The sequence below is a fragment of the Ochotona princeps genome, chromosome 13, assembly GCF_030435755.1.
Source record: "Ochotona princeps isolate mOchPri1 chromosome 13, mOchPri1.hap1, whole genome shotgun sequence".
NCBI classification, from domain to species: domain Eukaryota; kingdom Metazoa; phylum Chordata; class Mammalia; order Lagomorpha; family Ochotonidae; genus Ochotona; species Ochotona princeps.
Window position 1 is genome coordinate 42,061,739 of NC_080844.1, and position 25,306 is coordinate 42,087,044.

At 47.1% G+C, this 25,306-nt stretch overlaps 1 protein-coding gene across 50 annotated transcripts in view; it reads right to left on the bottom strand.

Annotated features, from left to right (window-relative positions):
- Positions 1 to 25,306, bottom strand: part of SORBS1 (sorbin and SH3 domain containing 1) — a 221,645-nt gene that overhangs the window by 158,082 nt on the left and 38,257 nt on the right. For 49 of the 50 annotated variants that reach the window (XM_058671779.1, XM_058671793.1, XM_058671790.1 and 46 more), the window contains exon 2: positions 2,563 to 2,651. The gene's annotated coding sequence lies outside the window, so the exon portion shown is untranslated. Of the gene's footprint in view, positions 1 to 2,562; positions 2,652 to 18,455; positions 18,739 to 25,306 lie in introns of those variants that run through there. The other variant, XM_058671774.1, reaches the window with a different exon arrangement.

The window sequence follows — 25,306 nt, forward strand, 5'->3', positions numbered from 1 at the left end:
ATGATTCATATTTGCATAAAATGGAATTATACCATATTCATTAGCAGGTGTCTTCATTTACTTTTCAGTAGGGATTTCATATCTAAATCCACCCTTTGCCTTCCCTGTTTTCTCTGTGGAAAGCCTACACATCTCCTTCTTTTTCTTCATCTTACACAGTCTTCAAGCTTTAAATACCATCTATGTGCTGATGACTCTCAAGGGTTCCATTTTCAACCACAGCCTACTCTGCCTCTCCACACGGGCACTGTCCCGACAGAACCCTGATGGTCCCTCCTTGCTCCTGATCTCAGTGAATGACAAAGTCATCCCGACTCACCTTTGACTCACACCCACATCCACACCAATAGGTTCAGCTATTCCACTCAGACTCTTCCATCCGTCTCATCACTCTCCGAGTAACACGCTGCCTCCCGCCCATAGCCTGCAAGATTTGGCTCCCACCTACCACACTGATGTCATTTCACATCTCTCCCTCCCTATAGCCTCCTCCAGCCCAAGTGCAGCCAAACTGGCCACCTTCCTGTTCCTCCATCACGCCAAGTTCATCCTACGTCAAGAGCCTTTCTTTCCACTTGCTGTTGCCTCCGCCTACACATACCCCTTTAGATTCCTCTGCTCCATTCAGGTCACTGCACAAATCAAGCTGTTTCTCTCTCTCTCTCTCTCTCTCTCTCTCTCTCTCTGTCACAAACATACACACACAGAGAACCTTTTCAGACCATTCTTTCAAAAAAGCCCCTCGATGATATTCTGCCAGCTCTACTTTCAGACCAAGGATGGTCTTCCTATGAATCTGTTGAATTTATTTGGACAATAAGATGCTGGACTCTCTGCATGGTCCATGCCCACAATGAAGGAATCATGACTGGTCATAAACTGTGCTACTGTAACAATATGGAGGAATTCAATATGAGGGGAGGGCTTGGGAAGAGGCTGGGGAAATCTCAGAGCCTACGAAACTGTGTCATAAAATGAAATAATAAAATTTAAATAGAAAAGGAAAAAAAGGCCCCTCAACTTGTTTTCTTACGGCATTTATTCATACCCAAAAGCATACTCATTAGCCCTTTGCTTCTTTCCTAAATTGACACTGAGTGAGCACCCAGTAGATGCTGTCAGGGATTCCACAGAAAGCAAAGTGAGCAAGATCACTGTCCTTGTGGAGTTCACAATCTCATCTGTCATCTCTACTCCACTCCAGGGTCCAGAGGGCACTGCCTGCTGACCACTGAATCCCCAAGGCCCAGAGCAGTGCTTGGCATCAATATGTACTTGATGCAAGGACAGCTCCCTGCCACCTGAGGACACCCACCCCAGAGCTCTTCCTGTCCTGTTATGCCGTGGGATCCTGAATTTCCTTAGGGAAATTCCACCACATTTCCTTAGGGAAGACAGGGCAGCCAGCTTCCTGGGGATCTGGGTAGATCCCTAACCCTGAGCCTTACTCTCCTTCTGTCCCAGCCTGACACCCTGAGCCCCACAAGCTTCCCAAGTAGCAAGGCCACTGGCAATTGTCTTACTGGGTCACAGGAACACCCAATCCCCAGGACGGCAGCTGCACAGGGAGCCAGTGTGAAACAGGCCATCTCCTCTCTACAGAGCGGCTGGCAGCAGGACACTCAGAACACAATACTGCCCGGCCTCCCAGGTCATGTCCCTGGACACTGCACACCCTGCACATCAGCCCTCCAACCTCATGAGGATGCAACCTGTTCGCAGCATACCTGGTCTCCACCCACTTCCACAGGGGTGGGATGATGACCTGCTATGCTGAGTAATCACGCTTCTTTTGGGGGTGGTGGAGGGGGGAAGAAAGAGCACTTGGTAACAAATTATCACATCTCAAGTAAATCAGGTGACTGTGACATTATCATTTTTTAAGAAAATGGCAGCTAAATGACAGGAAATTAAAAACAGAACATGCAAATCTCTTCCAAGAATCACTCTGGAGGTCTCATGAAACAGGGATGCAAAACCCAGGTTTCCAACACACACACACATGTTCCCATCTTAGTGGCTTGCTCAGCTCAGAAGTCACGGGCTCGAATGCCCTCTCAAACAAAAGCAGATGAAGATGGCAAGAAACCATGCAAAAACAGAGGCAGGAACCCCCCAGTTGCTTGCTGATCAGCTCAAGTATTTTTTCCTACAGCAGGGATGCTTCTGCTTGAAAAAGTATGCTGGAGTTGGGAGGAACAGCAGGTCTCAGAGCCAAACAGTTTTCCTTTATATTTGCCCAGCACTTCTCTCGCTTGTCAGCACTCTCAGTTACATTATCTCTTCCGGCCTTCAAAGCAAGCAACCCTGTGATGTCATCAGGGCAGGATGCATTTCTCTGTCTGGGGCCCTATGAGGTCAAACAGCTCACCTAAGATGCCCTGGTGGAAGTGGCAAAACCAAGTCGACTCCCAGAACCCAGATGTGCACAGTCCCGGCCTAGCATGCTTCCATCTCTACAGAAAGGACAGCATGGCTCTCTGCAAATCCCATCCTACAGCCCACTGAGGAATTTCTCTTTCACAGAAGTTAATAAAAAAAAAAAAAACCATGCATATTCACCAGTGGCTGAAGATGCTGGGAAGATGCATTGGTCCTGGAGCTCTGGGCACCGAGAGGGTTTCACAGACTCTTCCAATGGCTGCCAATTCCTGCAACGACAAACACACAAAACACCTGGTATGAGTCACAGCACCCCACAGCCTGCCCCCAAGGGGACCCATCCAAACACCAACTGCAGGCACTGCACAAAGGCTCAAAAACCCATCCTCCTCCAGCCTGACTCCCTTCCTCCCCCTGGTCTTCCAGACTAGAATCAGAATCTTCACCCAACCAGCTGCAAGAGTCCCTACGAGAATTATAGGATCCTGGGCAGAAAGGAGCTTTAGAGATCTTTAGCAGGGAGCATAAAGTGAAAACACAGTAAGTCACAGTTAGCCTGGAAAGAGACGTTAACAGTTCATCTGCAAGATATGTTCACAAAATTTGAACCAAAACTTAAAAATCAGAGCTATCATACAAAAACCCAGACTTCCCACTTTTCTTTAAAGCAATCAAACATCAGCCAGCACTGTGGCATAGCAACTTAAGCCATTGCCTGAATGTCAGCATCCTTTATGAGCACCAGTTCAAATTCTGTGTGTTCTACTTCTGATCCAGTTCTTCCATTGCAGCAGAGGATGGGAAAACAGCAGAGGATGGCCCAAACATTTGAACCCCTGAACCTATAGAGGGATGCGGAAGAAGGTCCTGGCTTAAGCCTGCAACCATGGCCATTGTGGCCATTTAGCCAGTGAAATCAGTCAGCTCCAAGCAGAGGTTCCAAAGAGTTACAAGCAGCCAACAACAAGCAGTGCACCAAATGTCTGACCCTACAGTTAGCTTTCAGAGCAGTACTGAAGTCAAGGAACTACAGTCAGAGCATCCTATCCATTTTCTACTAAACTGCTTGCCATAATTTCCTATGTCACCAAAGAATGGAAAAATAAATTATACCAGGTTCCCAAAGGGTTTGTTTCCCAATGTGACATTTCCAGTAATTTCACTACTTTGTTCTAAAAAAAAAAACAAACAGAAGAATCTCACAAATACCATGCATCTATCACCTCAAAAGTGCTCAATGTTTCAAACTGTTTGGAACACTCATTGTGCTAGAAAAATCTCCCTTAATATGCATCTAGCACTAACTAGCACTAAAATAAACGAGCAATATCAGCTGTAAGATCTTGATGGAGTTATTTCTATCCCCTCCTTAAAGAATTCATCAATTCATTCATTCAGTGGTTACTGAACCGTGGTATACACCAGACAGTGCACACACGCGACAGACATGCAAAAGTGGATAAGCCCATTAAGTTAAGCTATATGAAAAAAAAATATTCAGATACCCCAATTCTAGAACAATGGATAAGTGCAGTGATCTGGGAATGGCATTACTGTGAGAGCAGTGGACGGGGGCATCTCATGGCAGAGAAGTGGGAAGATGCTTCCTGGCGTGGATGGGAGCAGATCAAGGCACTTGGGAGTCGGGGTGAGCATGCAGGGAACATGGATCACAGGCTAACAAAGGCAACAACACTCAAGGAAGAACATCCCCTCCTGTGGGGTCTTGTCCAGATCTCTCATTACGAGTATTAAAATCACCTGCCTCATGTCACATGCCTCAACACCTGCTGAGAGTCGATGTCCAGACCCCCATGTGCCCTGAGGTGCATTTCACCCAGTACCCTCCCCCAAGAATGTCGCTGGCCCAGCCCTGTGATTCAAACACAGCCGGCACTGCCCACGAGTGTGCAGGGCCTGAGGAGCATGGCGGTAGAAACACTGAGCCTTTCACGCCATCTCTGCGAGAACTAAATAAAGGGTCTTCCTCATGCCAGTCACAAGACTGCCCAGACCTCTCCACCGTGGGCCTAGATGGAAGTGGCCAGATTCTCTGTGCATTACAGCCTTAAGCAGAAAGTTTTATGACAAAATGTCTCAGAGTATCAGAACATGTAAGTGGAGCTCTTCTTTTTCATAACAGGCAAGAAAGAGGTGAGTGTGCAGCGCTGAAGCGGGCCTAGCAGTCCAGGGAAAGAACTCGCTAAGGACAAGCTGGGCAAAGGCCAAATGCAGGGCCATGGTCATGGCTGAGGGTTCAAGACCAGCACGGGGGAACAAGGCGGCATTCATCTGAGGAGTGGGCGGAGGTCTCTGGAGCTAAAACTGCTGCACAAGTTGTCAAATCTGGGTGAAAACTAGAATCTCTGGAGAACTAACTTACGGAATGCAGGAATGAATGACTTTCGGGTTCCAGACTCACTACAGCAAAATGTCAGGAAAATCAGGCATTGCTCAAAAGCCTCTCCCGGGTGACTGCATTGCCCAGCTGAAAATGGGAATGTTTCCCTTGGAGGCTCCAGAACAATCCCTTCAAGGTTACCAATCCTGGCTTGGGAGGATCTAACGACCCAGGTTTTACAGGAGTTACACACTTATTTTAATTATAAAGTCAGATATACAGAGAGGAGGAGAGACAGAGAGGAAGATCTTCCATCCAATGATTCACTCCCCAAGTGGCTACAATGGCTGCAACTGAGCTGATTCGAAGCCAGGTGCCCAGAACCTCTTCTGGATCTCCCATGCAGGTGCAGGGTTCCAAGGCATTGGGCTGTCCTCGGCTGCTTTCTCAGACCACAAGCAGGGAGCTGGATGGGAAAGCGGGGCCACTAAGATTAGAATCATCGGCCATATGGGATCCAGGCACTTGCAAGGTGAGGATTTAAGCTGCCAGGCTACCGCACCAGGTGGTAGTTACACATTCTTAGTACATTTATCCACTCTCTGCATCACATTAAGACACCATCACCTAACTCATTTTCATATTAAATTAAAAACAAAATTGAGTATCAGCAACCAGGACAGTACACAGAGCTCTGCTCCTCACCCCACGCCCTAGAATATCATAACCAGGTCAGTACAGGGAGCTCTACTCCTCATCCTGGTCCCTAGAATACCATGACTTAGTGACAGCACCTCCAGATAAACCACAGGGATCCCCCAGATGTGTGTCTTCCACATCCTGCAGCAGATAAAGGGTCTAGACCCACCCAGTCATCAAGATGGCCTTCGAGGAACAGCTCCAAGCATAGAACACTCTCACCAGGTCCTTCCTGCCCATCAAAGGACTGCAGATCAATGCGATGCCTGGAAACCAGCCAAGCCAACTGAGCGCTTCTTTGCTGATTTCCACTCTGTGGTCATGAAATGGACTGAGCAATTCCAAGCCAAAAATGGCAAAGTAAATGCTAATAACCACAAGGCAACAGGTTGAAGTAGGCTGGTTCCTTGAATGGACCAGCCTGGAGCGCTATCCGCCTCAAGGTTACCAATGTCACCAGGCGACCTTCAGAAAGCCAACTCCAGAGCAAGCTACAGCTGTGCAAGGTCAGCCTTCCTGACTGCACGGCCCAGCAGAAGTTCACACTCTCCTTCAACACAAGGAGATGCTCAGGCATAGCCTTCAACCTAAGATGTTAAGCCACAAGCAACTGTATGCAGGCAGTAATAGGGGATAAAAATACTACAGGCAACTTTATGTAGCTCTCAGTTTTTAGGAAATCTGCAATGCTCTTACATCCTATCCTGAAACAAGACATTTCAACGCAGCTCTCCAAAACACAGGACAAGCATTGCTCCTGGAAGCTCCACCAAGGTCCTCTTACATGTACTTCTCTACCTCATCCCAACAACAGCATGGGATAGGCTATTGTGAGAGTCACCTACCCATCTCCATGACTACCAAACATCATTCCCAACCACCCAACCCACTCTGGGCCCACATGGTTCTCACAGCACCATCCTGCTGGCCTTCACAGCTCACATCAGATTCTCACATTGCTTTCCTTCCTACCTACTATGTGCAAGGACCATCATTTTGTCAATACCTTTTTGAGTTTTTGCTAGTGTTTTTACACTTCACGGTGCCTTTCAGTCACTAGTTAGACTGGCTGATCACTATTTCCCCATGTGGTGTTTCAGAACCTTCCAACTCCCTTCTAAGCATATCCCAAACTCCATGCCACCCAGCCCACCTTACTTTCCTGAGCCCACAGCAGACTCCATCCCCTCCTTCCATAAATTCCAAGGACAAGAAACCCCAGCTGGCCTTGAGGCTAACAAACTTGGGATAGAAACAAATCAGAGTAATTTTCTTTTGTGCAATGTTTTGGTTTAAATCACACCACATTCGTTATTTAAGATGACTTTCTACTATGCAGAATGAATCCTTTTTAATGTTTGACATTGACAATGACTTCTGTGTTTACCAGAACATAGTCCACTGTGCCTGTGGTCAGAGTCCACATCCTCAGGCCCTGAACCCTACTCAAGCTCCCCACAGTGCTCCTTGCCAGGGTGGCTCCCACTTCCCAAGCATCTCTGGCTTCTGGTCCCACTGCCTGGAGGCCTTCCACAGCACCCACTGGCATCAGAAAATGGGTCTCTGGGAGCCTTTTCAAGCCTTTCCACCTACTCCACAGATTGAGTGGGAGGAGAATGAACATTTCCGAGTTCTCTGAACGACACAAGTCTTCTAAAGTACAACAAAATTAGTTGAAAAATAGCAAAGTAATTGTTTCTCCCCTTTAAGAAAGTAAAAGAATGCCCACTTCAAATGATTCATAGTGACTTCACGCTTTTTCTTGCACTAGGACATGTATCCTTGCTCCAAAAGCTGAAGGTTTTCTCCTTCCTTTTCCTAAGACAGTGTAGGGCCAGGTCTTTACAGATGCCTGGTCTATCTCATTAGGGCACCTCAAGAAAAGCACCATCTATTCTTCCTACCAGAAAGATACAGAGTTCCCATCTACCATTCATTCCCAAAATTCCCATAATAGGGGCTGGCACTGTGGCACAGTAAGCTAAGCCTCTACCTGCAGCACCAGCATCTCATATGGACAGCAATTCAAGCCCTAGCTGCTCCACTTCTGATCCAGCTCCCTGCAAATGAGCCTGGGAAAGTAACATGGCCCCTATACTCACATGGGAGGCCAAGATAAGGCTACTGGCTTTAGACTGGCCCAGCTCTAGCCATTGTGGCCATTTAGGGAGTGAACCAGAGAATGGAAGAGATCTCTCTATCCCTGCCTCTCCTTTTCTCTGTAACTCTGCCTTTCAAATAAAAATAAATAAATCTTTTTTTAAAAAATTACATAATGCCAGGGCTAAAGAAGGAAGCTAGGAACTTAAGCTAGGCATCACATACAAGAGTCAGAAACCAAACTACGTCATCCCCACTACCTCCCAGGGACAGGATTAGCAGAAAGCTGCAGCCTGGCGTTAGCACTGGAAGCAGGAATCAAGCCCAGGCCCCTGGATGTGGAATGTGGGGGTTCAATCACATCCCCTTAACTCAGCACACATACATCTCCACCCTCCCTCAGATGACCAAAACCTCCTCCCCCAAGCTCTTGGCATTGCTGTTCTCTCCGTCTGCAAAGCTGTTCCCAGTCTCTAGGCACAGCTGGGTCATTCTCACCATTGACAGCTCAGATTAAACATTACCTCTTGCCTGAGGCCAGACCTGCCACCTAACCCTACTCCAACTACCCAAAGCCACTTTCCAAACAAATCCTATGACAACACATAATTATCCTTATTCTCCTGGGACTTTGGGGGTGAGGGAGGAGTCTGGCCCTGCATGTTCACTGTTCCAACCCCAACAACACTGCACTTTCTGCGGCACAGCAAGCTCTCCAGAAATCACTGCTGAGTGAACAGGTGGGCGGGTGACGAGGTGAAAGTGGCCAAGGCGAGCAGGACTGAGGCTTCCAGAGACATTCCGTGCTGCAGCTTCATCACAGGCTCTGAAACATGTCCCATGCTCTCCCTTGTGTGCTGTTCACGAGTTTATTGCTGCTGAGATACCAGCACCATCTCCGGACACTCCTCACCCTACTCCAATTGCTCAGACTTATGTATCTCCTAACGACTCAATTCCCAAATTTGGTTTCTCTGACTGCTTCCAATCAGCCATCAGCACCCCCCAAAATTTTGACATCTACCCCTACGAATGTGACCTTCCATGACCTCAAGACCCTCAAACCCCAACCACCCCACCCCACTGTACCCTCCAGCACCACCAAGGCGCTCACAGCTCATCAGGCCCCTCATGCTTGCAGCCTTGTCATGGCCTGCCAGCTTCCTGGTACCCCTCAAAACCCCTGCCCTCCCCTCAGGTTGGGACTGTGCCCTGCTGCTCTGGCCCACCATCATACTTGCCCTCAACATCCTGATCACCTTGCTTCCATCTGTTCCCCAACCTGACTTGCCTTAGATCTCGGGCCCCTGCCCTGTGGACCCTGTGCCTGGCAGACAGTAGGTGCTCAGTAAATCCACACTACCTTCTTTATAGTTCCCATTCCCACAGCGACTACTCGAAGAACCCTAACACGCAGCTCAGGTCAATATTCTGCTGTTACACGTCCTCATTAAAGCCAATTGGAAAGAAACAGCTAGGTGGTTGGTAATTCTATTAGCAGCAGCAACCTGAAGTCCTGGAGAGTGAGCAGCAAAAAAGACATAGCACAGGAAGATTGGTCCTGGCTCAAATTCACTCAAGCCTCTCTGCAGCAATAAAACCACAAGCATGATTTCCCTCTCTGACCCTAAGGCCAGTTAGACACAAAAGGTCCTGTACAGTATGATCCCCTTTATATGGAATGTCTGGAACAAGTAAATCTATAGAGACAGAAAGCGGTTAGTGGTCTCCAAGAGAGGGCAGGGGGTGGGGAGAAGGAAGAAACGAGTCGTGACAGACACTGGTTGTGAAGCTTCATTCCGGAAGCATCAAAGTGTTCTGGATTACTGCACAACTTCATGATGATATTATAAATCACTAAATTGGGCCAGCACTGTGGCACAGCTGATGAAGTTGCCACCTACAGTGCCAGCATCCCACATGGGTGCCAGTTTGAGTCCCAATCACTCCACTTCCACTCCAGCTCCCTGCTAATGGCCGGTGGAAGCTTTCAGCTTTCAACATCTGGCACTGCCCTTTCACTGTCTCTTTAAACTTCATACAAAATTCATGCAACACAAAAGTCATCACCTAGCGATTTGCACTGACAATCAGCTTTTTTTAGATTGATCGAGTGAGTGATTTAAAAGGCAGAATTACAGAGAGGGAGAATGAGAGGGGTGGGCGGGGATCTTTCATCTGCTGGCTGGCCACCCAGACCTAGGGCATGTGCTTTAGACTAAACAAAGTGTTCAACAGATGTGCATAAACAACTTTGTGGAAAGCCAGAGACTCCCTTGGTTGTGGTGATGATGACACAAATCTGCAAGTGATATGACTGGACAGAAGAACACGCACATGTGCACACACTCACAGATGAAGGCAGAGAGAAGGTCATGGTCCTTACTCAGGAGTATCGACCTCAGCAGCATCAGTTCCTAGTTGTGATGCTGCTGTACCGTGGTCATTTAGTGGTGCTGAAGGGCACCAGGACCCCTCGGCACAATGGTTCAAGGATTAAATCCTTACCCTACAAGCGCCAGGATCCCATATGGGTGTCAGTTCATGTCCTGGATGCTCCACTTCTTATTTAACCCCCTTCCTATATAGCCTGGGAAAGCAGTAGAGGATGGATCAAAGCCCTGGGACCCTGCTTCTGCATGGGAGACCAAGAAGCTGCTCCTGAATGCTGGCTCCCAGTCTTGAATCGGGTCAGCTCTGGTCACTGTGGTCATTCAGGGAGTGAACCAGCGAATGGAAGATCTTTCTCTATATCCTCTATGTATATCTGATCTGCCTTTCCAATTAAAACAAATATATATATATACATATTTTTTAAAGATTTGTTTATTTTTATTACAAAGTCAGATATACAGAGAGGAGAGACAGAGAGGAAGATCTTCCGTCCGATGGTTGACTCCCCAAGCAGCCGCAACGGCTGCAGCTGAGCCAATCTGAAGCCAGGAGTCCAGAACCTCTTCTGGGTCTCCCATGTGGGTGCAGGGTCCCAAGGCTTTGGGCCATTCTCCACTGCTTTATCAGGCCACAAGCAGGGAGCTGGATGAGAAGTAGAGCCACCAGGACACAAATCAGTGGCCATATGGGATCCCAGCACATGCAAGGAAAGGACTTTAACCATTAGGCTACTGCACCAGGCCCAATAACAAATATGAAAGTAAAGAAAAGAAAAGAAAAGAAAAGAAAAAAAGAAAAGAAAGAGAAAAAAAGCTATGAAGTCAAATATTTTACAATTTTAACATGTAGCCTTTTCTTAAAAATAGCAAGATTTGCCAAGAGCAGGCTTCAAAGAAAGAGTTGCATAGTAACTACTCCCTTCAGATGGCCATGGCTCCTAGATTTGTGGTCCTAACACTTTGTTGGCTGCCATTTATCAGGTTTGTAGGTTTCCTTCAAGAGAAATATTTCTCTATCAACAACAGGAAAATGAAAGAACAAGAGTGTCTTGTGTTTCTAGAAAAAAAAAGGAAGACCACAACATTTTTGTAGGAAAGGACATTCTTACAGGCCTGATTTGCAGCCTCACAGCCTTCACACCCCTGCTAGCTACTCGGCCGTTCAACCCTTGGGCTTGGCCCCTGGACTGTAACTCCTCAGGCCTGGTGTCTTGCTCCAAGCCAGCTCCTAAACTGTAAGAGCCAAATCCATGTGGAAAAACACAGCAGAAGCACAGAGGGCTCCATTCTGCCCTAAACATTCCAGCTTTAGCCCCTCACCTTTCCCGAGACAGAATTCTGCTCCCAGCCACCACCCTCCCAGGAAATTTCAGGTCTGCTGAAAAGGCCCCAAGGGTACACATTTCCCACAATTCCTACCACCACCCCAAAGAATGTGCTTGAAACATGACTGTCCTTGAAAAGGGGGCATTGCCACAGACAGCCCACGCAGACGGTGCAGTGAATGCTTCCTGAGGGGCCAGGTTTCCAGCACCCTCACAAACAGGTCACCTGGGGTTCCCTCCTGACATAGGGAGGAAATTTTTTTTTTTTTAAGATTTATTCAGTTTATTACAGCCAGATATACACAGAGGAGGAGAGACAGAGAGGAAGATCTTCCGTCCGATGATTCACTCCCCAAGTGAGCCGCAACGGGCCGATGCTGCACCGATCCAAAGCCGGGAACCTGGAACCTCTTCTGGGTCTCCCACGCGGGTGCAGTGTCCCAACGCATTGGGCCATCCTCAACTGCTTTCCCAGGCCACAAGCAGGGAGCTGGATGTGAAGTGGAGCTGCTAGGATTAGAACCGGCGCCCATATGGGATCCCAGGGCTTTCAAGGCTAGGACTTTAGCCGCTAGGCCACGCCGCCGGGCCCCGCAGGGAGGAATTTCCAAACCTTCTCCTTAGGTGAGGGCTAATGGACAGACCAGCCCAGATCAGTGATCTAAGAAACTGTGACCTCTTGCTGCAGGAAGACCTAGGAAAGGGCACAGCCTTCCACTGCAGAGATGCCGGGGCTAGGTGATCTCCCACGGCAGCACAAGCCACACGTGGCCACTGACTCCCTGAGAGGGGGCCTGTGTGCCTTTAGGCATGCATTTATTTAAAAGGCAGAGTTAGAGAAAGAAAAAAACAGATCTTCCATCTGCTGATATATTTCCCAAATAGCCATAAAGGCCAAAGATGGATGCTGAAGGCTTACTATAAAAAAGTAAAAATTTTACTGATATTTTATACTTATTACATATTAAACAATATTTTATTCATACAAAATTACAGAAAACATGTTAAAATGAATTTCACCCAGAGCCAATGTTGTGGTGTAGGGGATTAAGGCACACTTGCAACAATTATCCCAAATCATGTCATCGGTTCTAGTCCCAGCTGCTCCAGCTGACCCAGCTCCCTGCTAATGTGCCTGAAAAATAGCAAAGGAGCAAGCATTGTGGCACAGTTAGTTAAGCTGCTGCCTACAATAACAGCATCCCATATGAAAGCTGGCTTAAATCCCAGCCACTCTATTTCCTATCCATCTCCCTGCTAATGAGCCTGGGAATGCAATACAAGATGGCCCAAGTATTTGGGCCCTGACCCACATGAGAGAGCCTGGCCCAGCCACGGCCACTGCAGTCATTTGGGAGCAAATCAGTGCATGGAAAAATCTGTCTTTTTCTTCCTCTCTCTCCCCATCTCCCTGTAACTCTACCTTTCAAATCAACAAATAAATCAACAAACAGATAATGCAGCAAAGATAGCTCAAGTACTTGTGGCCTTGCCAATCACGTGGCAGACACAGAAGAAGTCCCAGACTCCTGTCTCCAGCCTGAACCACTCCTGCCCCCCTGTAGCCATTTGCAGTGAATGGAAAATCTGTTACTCTTTTAAATAAATAAATAAAACCTTTAAACAATTAAACCAAATAGATTTCACCTATGTTCTTTAATTGTTCTAATGTGATTACTAGAAAATCTTAAATGACACTGGCTCACACAGTTATTTCAACTTCACAGCAGGCTAGAGGAAATTCATCACTCCAGCATGGAGATTACAGACGCACTATTGGCTGAGCCAGTCTCCTCCCTCCAGTAGCATGATGCTAAGCAAGTGCTCAATCTCTCTGACATTCAATCTTGTCCCCAGCACACAGGCATAAGCAGATCCAGCACACTGGGCTGCAGGTGAGAGCAAACGGAAGGATGTAGCTAGAAGCACAAACTGCACATCTTCTCTTAGTCAATCCTCACATCTGCACAGCACCCACTCTGTCTTCGTTCCTCAGCTTCCTTAAAAACACAGATTGGAGCCTAGAATCTCCTGGCATTAAATTCACCGATCACAACGTCTAGTTGTGCACAGTGTCTAGCCACAGGACCTCCAGGGGAACTCCCAAGCTGCATCCCAAGGGAAACCCACACTCGTTTACTCACAAGCACCTTGGAGCACGCTGATGCCAGTGGTCTAGCAGCCTAAGAAATATTGAAATTGCGTCTAAACTACCAGGACCGCCTGGCCTGCACTGGCCCACAAACAGGCCAGCCTGAACAGGGAAGGTGTTACCTACAGAGAAGCCAGGAGCTGATCAAACAAACGCTTTCCAGCAGCAAAGCGCTGCATTCCTAAAGATCTTTCAACCTCTAAGGTGGAAAAAAACATCTGCCCTGAGCATTATTTCAAACATCAAAAGGCAGCTGACACTTCCTGCCCTCACACATGGCCCCAAAGGTGGTGAACAAATATGGACACTTTCAAGACCCCTACAGGCTTGGCGACCGGACTAGCAACAACCATGTGGTTCAGCACTCCCACTGGCCCAGTACCGCAGGTCAGGTACCCTTCCTGCCCTTGGCAGACACCCAGCAGAAATATCTTCTCCCTGAACTTCTCCATGTGCCTCTTGTACACAGGCATTACTCCTGCCCTTCTTGTGGTCTCAGCAAGGGGCTCCAGGCACATCCTGCAGGTCCCAGCAGCCTGTTTATTCTGGGGTCTTTAGCCACTCCAAATATTACACAGGCAGTGATCACAAATCAAAATGATCCCTGTGCCATACTCCCTTCATCTCAAACCAATACAAAAGAGTAAATTCTTGGTGTACAAAATTTAAAGTACACTTCCCCAGTGTTAGTAAAATGTAATCTGACAACTTCACCATTTCCTCCCTCCCTAGAGCTAATTTCCTTTTCACTTGTGGAAAAAAATACAACCTGAATGATTTGCCACATTCCTCTACCAAATTCAAATTTCTTCCAACTATTTTTACAAACAAAGTATAATGATGTAAAGCGGGCCTTGCCCTAAGAAGAACTAGGAAGAACTCGTGAGTTGCCTCTGCTTACGCGAGTGGGCTTGTTCTTTCATTCACCAAGCACTGGGGCCATGTAAAAGGCAGCAAGAAGAGAAACTGCTTGAAACGACCCAGTAGACTTTCACGGATGCAAGAAGAGGGCCGGAGAACCGAGCAAGGTAAAAATGGTGAGGAGTAAAGGGGGTTAAGAGGAGAGACAAGAGAGAGCTGCGTGGCATTGAAGAAGGCTGGCTGAGTCATGGGTTAGCTGTGGGGGCTGGGGCAACTTCCTGCACCTCTCTAGGTCTACTTCCACTTGTATCCCTGTTCTGCTCTGGTGATCCTCATTTTGCAGATCTACACTTTAAGGGATAGCCGCAACGGGGTTGTGGACCAACAGGAGTGCGTGGCAAAGAAAGAAGCAGCACAAACTACCCCCAAATCCCATTACCTTTGACAGCTCTAAGAAAATTCTCACAAGACACTTACCACGCATGCTCAGCAATCACAGGTGGTTTCTGGATCCTTTAACCTTAGTACCAGAACATGGTGCACACTGTACTTCCAGAAGCCATTTGCTTACGGGCTATACTGAAAACTCATGAAGAGCAGTGACTTCCTCTCCCCACCAAGAAAACCCAAACTCTATTGCCCTGTTTGAGGAGCATGTGTACAGGCTCACAGAGTCTATCTAGAGGCAGCAGGCCCCAAAGGGAAGGCCAGACAACCCAACACCCCACCCAAAGCATGGCCACAGTGACTCCGTGTAGATTCACTTAAAAGGTCCAAAAGGACAGGCGAGGATTCTGAGAAGGGTGCCAAGAGTTGTTGCCCCTTCCTCCAGCAGCCACACAAGCAGGCTGGTCTCCAGGAACTCTTGTTGCACACCAAATCCTCTTTGGGCAACATGGTTTGTGGCAGCCGCTCTAAGGCTAATAAATCCACCTGGCATGTGGCTGAAATCCAACCCAAAGACTCCACCCCTTTCCCCACCTGTGGCCACGGTGAGTCCTGTCTGCTTTCTCACCTATGCAGGCTGGGTAACTGTATCCTCCACACCTCAGAAGGAAAGGAAAAGAATTCAAAGAAACGATGCATGCAAGAGCTCAGCACGTTGCCTACATTACAGGTGTGTGTTCATAATCATTTTTCTGGGCAAGAGAATCCAAAGCTTCCATCAGATTCACAGCCCAAAATAAAGGAAGAATCCCTGCTATACACCCTGTCCTGGGAGTGGAACTGAGGCCATCTGTAGCAAGGGATATCCCTCTTCTAGGCTCCTCATTTCTCCAGAAGGATTTGAGGATTTCTAAGGCTTCTCCTAGGCAGAGCAGCAGTTAAACAATTGTGGCAAACTCTTTTGGAGGCAAGAAGTGCTCATTATCATGGCTAGGAAATGCCTCCCAGGGCCCCCAAGGCTCCAACCTGAGAGAATAAAATCAGAAAGACAGAGCCAGACTCCCCCCCCTCAGCCCACACGCTCCAAAACACACCCCGCTACTGCATGGTCCTCAGGGTGCAGGAGGAAGAGCCCCTGGCACTACTTAGCCCATCTATCCCAGGTGCTAAGGCAACCCTCCTGCACATCCTGCTGCAGAGCTGAGTCAACATGGATGTACAGGCAGGTGAGGGTCTGGGATTGCAGATGACTCAGAGCTTGGGTTTGGCCTGGAAATAACGTGAATAAGGAGAAAAGGGTCTAAAGGAGAAAAACCATGGCAGGGGTAAATGTTACAAATCAACCCAAAACCTAACCGCCACTTTCTGACCTTGAGACCTTGAATAAATTACTCAACCTCTCAGAGCTTCAGTTTTTCTGCCAATAAAATGGGGTGTGGGTGAGCATGTTTTAATGAGCAGTCCTTGCTGTACAGAGGATCGACGAGACCCCTCCCTCTGCAGACGCATAACACAGCATCCGCCACCTCCTGAGGGGTCGCTCAGTGAATGCCACTGCCATTGCCGCTGGGATATCTACCGAGGTGAGGTGAGGAGGATGAGGCAAAGTTTCCCCAGGTCACAAAGACATGCTCTGTTGTTGGTTGCTAGGTTGTTATGTTGTTGTTGCACGGAAAACAAAACCAAGGCAGGTTTCTCAGGGAAAAGATACCAAAGTCAGTGGGGGGGGCGCAGGGTCCCGAGTCCAAAATTCACAAGAGTTCTAACTGCAGAAAGAAGCACAGCGTGGGTCCTCAGCCCAGGGGGTTCCACTCTGGAAGCAACAATGGTGGACAACACAGGTGAGTGTCTAAGCTGGCTCAGTGTTCACGTCCTTATTCTGAGCTGAGCCCAGAGTAACTCCACGGAAGTCACCTGGGTAACTGAGACAGGCAGGTAGGTCCACGGATGACCGATCCACAACAAGCAAAGAGCATCACTTAACAGTGTGTCAGTGTGTTGGTTTGGAGGAAATCTCTCAAAGCAAGGGTTACTAAGAAAATAAGTAAGTGTAAATACAACAATAAGAGAGGCACCACTGATGGCACAGCAGCTGGGGACCAGTTTCCATTTCAGCCCTGGCACCTGACATCCTGGAGGCTCCAAGCTTCTACCCCTCCTGCATTCTCCACCTTGCTACCCCCCAAGGGCCGACTGAGAAAGGATTTGCAAGAAATTGTGCTTCTTTTCCTCTAACATAAAAGGAATACCGGTTCTTCATAGAAAGCTGGGAAAACAAACGAAGTCTTAGCTGAAACACAATTATCCACTCACCAGTGTTAGCAAGTTAATTCCCTGCTGCCATTCTCGCCCTCCATTCTTGTTGTAAGGGTAATCGGTTTTATTGAAAGGCTAAGCATCACACTAAGCTTCTTAAGGTGGTAAGTGATTCTGAAGACTGCATTAAAGCAGCCAGAGAGAGAGCACAAAGCGGGCTAGTAAAATGGAGACAGTGCAAGTGTGCCAACACACGTGTGCACGTCTTACATCTCAGAAGCTCTAAAACTCTTACAATACAACATGGTCTTCACGACCACTCCTGCACCAGAAGTTTAAACTCAGAAGATCAAAAAACAACTCCACCCACTTAAACAATGCTCTTTAAAGTATCAAAAAGTCTAGCATTTCAAACAAGCATTTTTAAAAATATTTTTAAAATAACAAAACCTAAGATGTGTTCTTTGGCATGAATCTGTGTTGGTTCCTGGTGGGGTTCCAGGACAGAATTTCAAAAGCCACCGTAATTATTCCTCATGTCACTGATACTACTCTATCAGACTCAAATAAATCAAAATCATAAAGGAAAACAAAACTGAACCTTTCCAACAACACGCTCAGAAAATACATGTTGAACTAGTTCCTTTTACAGGTGCCTTTGGAAACCATTGCCAATACTACATGTGCCAGGCCAACAGCAAGAAGAATTTGCTGACCAGTTCCCATAAACAGCACCCAAAGGATTTTTCCTAAAGTATTTTAAGGCAAAGATAAAAAGAGAAATCCTAATGCAGGTGAGAGAACACAAGAAGTTTTTCCAAACAGTTCATGGAGTTAAAAAGTAAGTGTATTTTGGTGCCACAATTAAAAAAAAAAAAAAAAAAACAAGTTTTTTCATAGTTACTATTTCCATGAAAATTTTTAAGACACCTCCTATAAGAATGCTACGTGATACTGATTTTTGCAAAGACTCAAATGCATATCTAAAAGAGCCTTCTTCACAAAGCCCGTGCTCCTCTTCAACCCACCTAGACACAGATGTGGGAGGACTGGGAACCGCGTAGGCACAGAGACCTGAGGGACTGGTAGGTTCAAAAGTGAGATGCTCACAAAGCCCACTCCTAACCACTACCCAGCCTTCCACGCCAACAAGCCAGAGCCTTCCAGGCCTGCAACAGGACCTCCTCTTCCTCAAAGATCTCAGTGAATCAAATGTGTAAGTTAGTGAATCTCCATTTCAGATTTCTCACTTTTGAAACTGCCATTCATGGTCTGGTTCTTACTTTTCCTGTTGCTATCTTTCTCCTAAAACTGAAATTTAAAAATGGGGATGGGGGTGGGAGTAAAGCTCCAGGAAACTATTTCCTAAAACCCAGCACTGCAGTGTTCTTAACTAAAGGGGAATGATGAAAGCTCAAGTCAGAGTCATGCAGACATGAATGTCTACCAAAGCTGCTTGCATTTGCATGGTGCCCATTACTTTTTCCAAACTGCATATACTACTTCATTTTATTTCACTGATGCCACAGCAACAGAAAACAAGTCATTTGTAAACTTACTGAACAAACTTCATCTTCAAAGGTGTTCTCACCCTCTTAGGTGGATGAAAGTCCCAGACAAGGATGTCAGTTCAATAGCAGAGAACTTCCCATGAGAAGAATTGTCCAGTCTTGGAAAGAGTGAGTCAAGGGAACGAGCTCCTCACTGTAGAGGTATGTTTTCAAGTGCCCCTAAGACTCACGGTCTTCAAATTCCTTGCAGTGGAAGTAATGAGGGTATTGCCCTGTGCCTTCTCTCATTCCTTGTCAGTGAGAAAGATGGTAACATCACTGACCTAAGTCCTAGTGAATTCTCCAGAACTCAGACGGGCCATAAATAGAGAGGCAAAGGGCAGGGGATGGGAGTCACTCCCGAGCCCGGAGGAAACAGGATAAGCCTGGAGGAATGGCTTCTGGAATTGGACAAAGAATTCAGAGGTAGCTGGGGGCGGCCCTGGGAACAAAGTGCAACTGTCCACACTTGGCTAACAGCCCACATTACTATACCCCTAAGACTGCATTACAGCAGTCCTTCTGGAAAAGGTAGCACTTTTCATAGAAATTCCAGCTGGGTTCCCAGGACACAGGCATCTCCACCCTGCCCTGCAAGCTCTGGATATCTGCAAAGATAAACAGAAAGCGTCTTCTTGAGATTGTTCTGAACTGAGAGCTCAATGGAGATGACTTCTAGGGTCTACACCCCATCCCACCATGGTAGTAGATACCAGCCAACAATGAATATATCAAATATATTTTCTCTATCCTTCTATGTCAAAGCCAAGGACAGTAATGCATGTTTATAGTGTGGTCCAAAAACCAACCACCAGGAGATGCCCTAAATTCAATCCTCACTCTTACCAGGCCCTCAGCGGTGCTGGGTTGATCCAGCTGGCAAAAGCACACAGCCCAGTGCAAACCTGTAACCTAGAGCTCTGGGACACACTTTAAAAGTCTGACTGGCAAGATCACAAAAGGCCAAAGTATGTGCATGTGGCTCCACACAAGGCAAAATTCACCCCCTCAGGTAAGGCTCGATACTCTTGACCTTCAGAGAAGCCAGATGGGAATTTTTCTTCTGAAGACACAATAGTGTAATGCAGAGAGACAGAGGATGGGGAGGAAAATCCTCATCCCCCACATGGTGAGAAGCCAAGGGATAATGTTCAAAATGGAGCAAAACAGAAAGTTGGTTTTTGAATGTAGGGGGCCAGCAATGCCACCACCAGCCTACAGCACTGGCATCCTACGAGGGCACCAGTTCTTGTTCATCCCACCAGGGCTGCTCCACTTCCAATCCAGCTCCCCCCAATGCACCTGGAAAAACAGCCAAAGATGATGGTCCACAAACCTGGGACCCTACCACTCACATAGGAGAACCAGATGAAGCTCCAGGCTGCTGGTTTCTACTTAACACAGCCCTGCCTGTTGCAGCCCTTTCTGGATCGAACCAGTGGATGAAAGATCTCTTTCTCTAACTCTGCCTTTAAAACAAAGAAATCTTCGAAGTAAACATGAAAATGATTAAGGAGCTGCCACTGGGGAAGCAGGGGATTAGGCTTGAGAAGCAGATCTGGGCCAGTGGAAGGATCTTATTCTTGATACCTGTGTAACTTTGAGAAGCACTACACATTCCAACAAAAAGAGAAAAACAGGGCACCCTAATTGGGGGGTGGGATTCCCCCAAAAGCATGCATTTCCAAGCTCACACCATCAAAAAAGTATGTAATATTTTGGTGAGCGGTACTTAAATGTCATTCTCCTATGTTTTCCAACCAGAACATTATACTTGTATTTTACTAACCATTTTCCTCATTAAAGCAACACTAACAGTTGCTTTTCCAAAAACTAGAAAGTAATCACCTCATCCAAAAAAAGAACCAAGGAGGAAAACAGTCATAAAACCTCCACCCAGAGGTAACCAGAGGGTGACTTACAGGCATTTCCTGTTCTTTACACGTGAATGTGTGCACTCCTGTATCTATAGGGACAATCCGCTTTAACGCTGTGCAGTCAACGAAACACAACAGGTTTTAGCTTTGTTTCAGTGGGTGGGGGAAGGAACCATTTGATACTGAAGAGTATTACACAAATTAGGTCTTTGCTTCTTTCACCACTAGTCATATCTAGTTTTGATTTTACAAGGAAAGGTCTGTCAGGCTGTCAGATTTCAGTGGCATGGTGCATTGATACAACAAAACAAAAAAATCCTTTTGGAAAGTGAAGGTGTGACATTGCAGAATTGCTACACAAACTGCAGCCACGCAGAAGCTCAGGCTATACCTGGCTTCACCCCACACCAAGCTGTTTCCTGACTCCACGCTCACTCATGTGCCTTGCTTTTCTCCTCCTGTGTAAGCCTTTGTTTGCCTCCCACCACCCCACATACCTTGTCACTTGCTTTCCCCTCAATCCCACCCCACTTGCTTGTTCTGTTCCCCTCCCTCCCCTGTGCCTTTTCACCACCATCCTTAACTTGATGCAACATGGAATTGAGAGCATATCCTTATTACTTCTTAATTTTGCAGATTAGAACTGAATGTTCCTTGTCTCTAGGCATAAAACTGAAATACACGGGGCTGGCACTGAGGCACAGTAAGTTAAGCTGCTGTCTGCAACATAGACATTCCATATGAGTGTCGGTTTGACTCCCAACTGCTCCACTCCAGTCACTTGCCTATGTGCCTGCAAAAGCAGCTAAAGATGGGTTGACTGCTTGAGGTTCTGCCACTCACACAAGAGACCTAGATGGACTTCCACGTCAAGCTTTGTCCTGGCCCAGTTCCGGGCATTTGGGAAGTGAACTAGCAGACAGAAGATATCTCTTTGTCTAACTCTACCTTCCAAAATAAATAAATAAATAAATAAATCTTTAAAAAAAAAAAAACTTAAAACACAATGCACCTATTTCTAAAGCCCATGCTGTTGACTTTTTATTTTTGCTTGTCTGTTGTTTCCATTCTGTGTGAACATCAAAGGCAGCTGCAGCCCCTAGGCCCAGGGCCTTCAGAAAAGAGCCCTGAGCTCTGCCTGGAGAAGCCAGGATGGAAGTGGAAGAGGTCTCACCTGCAGAGGGACAGACGGCTTTCCAGGAGAGGCCACAGACAACGGCCAACATCAGAGCCAGCCTACCTTGCTCCAGGTCACCAGCCCTGCATCCTCTGGAAGGCAAACCTGAAACTGTCAGAGCGTCCAGACCAAGCTGCTCCCCGTCTGCTCCTCCTTCCAGGCCTCTTCGATCTCCAAAGTGCCTGAGTTTTCCACAGAGATTCTTGCAAAATCAGGTCACCATTCTCCCTCTCACATATGGGGGGTTTTTTGGTAACATGGATGCAAAACGCATCTGACAGAAACATTTCAGGGCCTGGTGGCTCTTGGAAGTGTAGGCTCTGTCCCAGCTCTGCGACACTACATGCTTCACACAGCTGCTTCCCGAGCCCCAAATGTCTGCAGAAACCACTGACTGGGACGGGCACATCTGACACAAGGAGCCTCCCTCCTGGAGGATGCCAGGCTGCTCCAGTCATGCAGCTGGCAAGACACCTACCTGCGGCCTCCTTGTTCACTTCCAGCCCCACCTGACCCCTGGAGGCTCCTGAGGACCCCGGGAAGACACTGCAGTGCAGTCAACATGCGCTACTGCATCCCGGGCACATCTCAGAGTCTGCAGCAAAAGAATTACAACTCCTCTGACAGCGCTCGCTGTCAGAAACTGAAGCACACTGCTGTGTTCTTGCCAACTACTCCTAAGCCACGTCTTGGGGAAAGTATATGGGAGTAAGAAAAAAAACTGAGAGCACCCAAGAGAGGAACCAGATGTCCCCAAGTCAGACAATAGCTCCAATTCTGAGAAACCACCAAGTATATTCCCAAACAGTTTCCTAGGACTGCTGTAGGCAGGAAGGGAACTAGGAGGGGTAAGGAAGAACAGGGAATGGGACCAGTTCTCAGCAGCAGGGGAAGGCAAATTTTTAATGGAGTGGCAAATTTTTTTTGGACTTGTTTCAAATGTATGTGTGAGGGTTAATTCTCTGAAATCCACAAACTCTCTTATGTAACAAGGGTCAGGCACCCACAATCACCTTTTGCCTAACAGTAGGGTCAAGTCCTCTGCCTGCACTGGTCTTGAGGCACCTGTATCTGCTGCCATTAAGTGCAACTGCACCCTGCACTAGCACCGCTTTTGAAGGTGCTGGAACACTCCATACACTCAGTCTGGAGCAGGGATGTCAACCCTGGCTGCAGCCAGCACGCATAAGCCGCTGAGCAAGGCACAAAGTCCTGAACAGCAGTTGGCCAAACACGCGGGCAGAGGTGCAGCTGCCGAGCCTTTCGTGTTTACCAGGAAGAAAGAGTGTTGATTTTGCAGATTTTTGATCGTGTTTTCACAGCCAGTGTTATTCCCAACCCTGTTTTCAAATGCAATCCAAGTAACACCCCTTTCCTCATCAGCCTCTTTGTACTTAAATGGCTTAGTTGATCTGGTTGATCTTGCCCCCAGAAAGCCCTCGGTCTCTACTTGCCACATTTGGTTGGGCCAAGTGGAAGAGCAGGAGGAAGCCAGGATCTCTGCCACAGTGAGGAAGGGCAGGGCTAGGCAGTATCCTGGGCTTAGGACCTGGACACTCAGCAGCTACTAAGTTTCTGTGAGCAAGATGGAATCTTCTAGGAAGGACTCACAACCCCAACCACTTTGGGGTTTCTCGTTGTGTTGCAGTGACTCCAAATTCCCCTTTTAAAATGAGCTAACCAAACACAAGGCCCAGTAAATCATGAAAACCAATAAGACACAAAGGGAATGGAGAATTTACACTGAGACAAAAAAAACAGGCAAAACAAGTGGTAATCTTGCTGGATGGATGGAGCTGGCACTGCCACTTCAAAGGGAGCCAGGCTAGAAAAAGCCATTTGTAAAGAAAACTGAGGTTTTGTTCAGGCCCTTTTGAACATTAGGTTCCTGGATTGTTTCTTGATTTTTTTCTTTATTTTTTAAACAATCTTGAACATTGACTATTATGTAGAAAAAAATAAACACTTCAGGAGAAAAAAAAAGTACATCCTTGGGAGACACAGGAAGAATGCTATTTGAAGTAAGAATCTTGTTGTGGTTGCTTGTGGAGTGAATCATTGGACAGAAGATCTTCCTCTCTGTCTCTCCTCCTCTCGATATATCTGACTTTTCTATAAAAATAAACAAATCTTAAAAGAAAAAAGGTTATCCAGCCTCCCTCTACCCATTGAATCAAAAACTTCAGAGGAGGTCCAGCCATGCACAGCTCCAAGTGGTTCTGATGCAGCTACACTTTGAGAATTAGTGTATTCTGCTTAAGAACCACACGATGGTAGATCACACGGGTCACAAGACCTCAAAATAACCTCATTCCTATTTCCTTAGGGAAGTCTCTCTTCTAATCCTAAGGCTCTGTAGCTCATTTGCCTCTCACAACAAGGTCAAGGTAGCTAGAGCAGCATCATTATCCCATTATACAGATAAGACTAAAGCTCAAGAAGATCAAATAACTGGCACAGATTATCCCCACACAGAGGCCATTCTGTGTCAAACACATGGGGGCCAGAGACTCAACTCCAGGTAATGAAAGTGACCAGCCCATACCAATTTCGTCCCCCTCCGCCCACAGGGATACTCCCGGCAGCAAGAACAAGCTTTCTATTCAACTGCTCCACTGCTGTTCTCCTCAAATGACTATTTCTAAGACCACCTTCCATCAATTCTGAACTTGAACTGAAAAAGTGATTTTAAAACCACCATGAGACAGATCCACTTACAGTCTCAACACTGGCCTGACATGGAATTAAAACAGCCCTCAACTGATAAACAGGCCATGAGCCAAAAGTTCATTTACAAGTTGCAAGGTTAGAACTCAGACTGCATGCTGTCAGACATGTCACAGAGATAATGACTAGATCCCCAGGTCAACCACAAAAATCTGTTGGGTGCGGGGGGTGGACAGAAAGGCACAAGCACATTTGGCCATGGGCCGAAGGTTCCAATTCTAAATGTGAATCAACGGGATGTGAAGTCCAACTGCTGAGCCCTAAGTTCTTCGCTGGGCAATCACGACCCTCACAGGGCTGCTGCGAGGACCACTGGACAAGTGCATGCACCATCTGGTGCACAATCTGTACCCCACCAACCCACAAGCAGCAGCCAGACTCAACTTTTGTCCTAAAACCTGTGAAGCTTTAAAAAAGCACCATGCATTAGGAATGACACCAGGATGGACTGCAGGAAGATTCACTGCCTCCAAAAGGACCAAGAAATAAGGCAGAGAGGTGGGCTCGAGGGTGGCCTAAGAGGTTAGCTCCTGCCATCCCCCACTCTCGTCCAGCCACCTGTACTCCTGTCACTTCCCAAGGACCCTTCCTTGGCCTTCCAGACTGAGTCAATTCTCTCTTGCATCTGCTTTCAGCAGCCCCAGCATTTCTATTTTATAGCCTTTACACTGATTTCAACTTTCTTACTTTCTTTTTTTTTTTTTTTAAGATTTATTTATCTTTATTGCAAAGTCAGATACAGAGAGGAGGAGAGACAGAGAGGAAGATCTTCCATCCATTGACTGATTCACTTCCCAAGCAGTCGCAATGGACAGAGCTTAGCCAATCCGAAGCCAAGAGCCAGGAGCCTCTTCCAGGTCTCTCACACGGGTGCAGGGTCCCAAGGCTTTGGGCCATCCTCGACTGCTTTCCCAGGCCACAAGCAGGGAGCTGGATGGGAAACGGGGCTGCCGAGATTAGAACCGGCGCCCATATGGGATCCCAGCACATGCAAGCCAAGGACATCAGCCATTAAGCTATCACACCAGGCCCTACCCTTACTTTTTTTAAAAGATTTATTTATTTTTATTGCAAAGTCA